This window comes from Lygodium microphyllum, chromosome 21, assembly GCF_053477565.2.
Source record: "Lygodium microphyllum isolate KBCC chromosome 21, Lygodium_microphyllum_v1.1.10, whole genome shotgun sequence".
Taxonomy (NCBI): Eukaryota; Viridiplantae; Streptophyta; class Polypodiopsida; order Schizaeales; family Lygodiaceae; genus Lygodium; species Lygodium microphyllum.
The window spans coordinates 45,456,806-45,458,830 of NC_141155.1; positions in this window are offsets into that span (position 1 = coordinate 45,456,806).

Consider the following 2,025-nt stretch of genomic DNA (forward strand, 5'->3'; position numbering starts at 1 on the left):
TGCATGCTAGCTTACAATTGTGCTACTACTTGGCATACCATGTTTCATCATCTTGGGAGTGAATCCAATCTCCTCTGCAAGCATCTTTTTTCTTAATGGTAGTTACATCAAATGCATGCTAGCTTACAATTGTGCTACTACTTGGTATACCATGTTTCATCATCTTGGGAGTGAATCCAATCTCCTCCGCAAGCATCTTTCTTTGTATTGCAACTATTTTGAAGGGTGTTTCACTTCCTATGGCCATTGCACATGCATTTCTTGTCAATACTTAGGGTTTGTCACACTATACGGTGGAGAAAGGGGGACATGTTTTGAAGTAGAAGGAAAATAAGTCCTAATTAGTGGGAGATCTTTCCGAAATTCTTCATGACCTGGCATGATGAGTTAGACCAGTGGTTGTGTAGCAATGCAATAGCATGACATACAATTGCTACTTAATGTAATAGGCCCAAATCTTCTGCAGATAAGCATCTATGAATATTACAAAATACTTTGTTCTGACATGGAAAGAGCCCATAAACATCTAACTACACAAGAGGCAAAGGCTCACTTACATGCATAGAACAGAACTTCTTATACGAATTACAAGTTTGCTTGCCATAAAGACAATGATCACAAGAATCAAAATAAGCATAATCCAAGGATGGAAGATACTACAAATAGATCAATACTTTCATTCCTTTCAAATATATGTGCCCAAGGGGATGATACCATAAAGATACATGTAGAAGATTGGTCACAACCAATATATAGTCAACATACCCAAAAACAAGTAAAAGGATAGAGGTTGCCAACATTGGCACCTCTAGCAAAAAATAGACTATTATGAATGATCTTGCATGAAGAATCGCCAAAAGATATATGGTACCTATCATAATCCAACTCTAGCTGAAATAAGGCTTTTTGTCAAAGATAAGACATTATGTATATCATGAAGCATAAAAGCAACACCAGCATCTAACATCACCTATGCCAATGATATCCAATGCAACAATATGGTAGCTATGAAACCAATGACAATGTAGGGTAACATGAAAGGAAGCTTGTGAATCAAAAAGCCAATGCTAAGAGTAAGTAGATGGTACATTGGTCAATTAAGTAGCACCAAGAGATGAAGCTATAAGAATGTAGTCATCAAAACTATACTCCAATGAATTTACCTCTATCTTCACACTGGACTTAAGTACAATCTCAGTGAATGTAATGTCCCCATTACTTAGTTTATTTTAATGTGCATATACATTCCAAAGAAAAGTGATTTATGTTCCATATTTTTAAAACTAGCTCTAATTATGAAGATAATTGTTATTATTAATGAGGTATTATATGCTAGTTCATGGAAGAAAGACTTTGGAAAACCCTCCCAAGACTACTTTATTAAGACTATGTTTATAGTATAGAACAATAAAAAGAACTAGCCTAGTGGATAGTCACTTGGCAGTTAAGTCCACTTGGGTGACAACACTGTTGGGATGGGTGACCTCCCAGGAAGATTTTCCTACAAGCTAGTGGGAGCTTCTCATGCGCAGCCAATGGTACCAACGAAGCCTTTGTAGCCTGTTGCCAAGTATGCCAAGGTCTATGCCTTGGTCATCGCCTTGGTCACCGCCCGATGACCAAACGTGCAGTGCTCGCTCATATATTCGTTAAATTGGTATCCTCGCGCTACGAAAATGGATCCCCTCCCCGACATCACCAATGACATCGTCAAAAAATGCTAAAACAAAGTGTTCTCTCTTATCAGTGATGATGCGATGCCAGGAGGCATATTCCACCGTGGATTCCGTGCCACGGTGGATTCCGTGAGGTTTTACGGTGGATTCCGTAAACTTAGATGACCGGGGCTCATACACAAAGAGGATTCTTTGTGCGAGAAGTTGATGGGGACGCCTGTCCTTTTCGGGCGTTTCATTAATTTAGTGTGTACATGGGTGATTCCATAGCGGGTGATTCCGCAAAATGCATATTAAATTAATAAACGTTTATGAGTTTAGAGTGCGCACTCGTAATAAATTAAGGTTA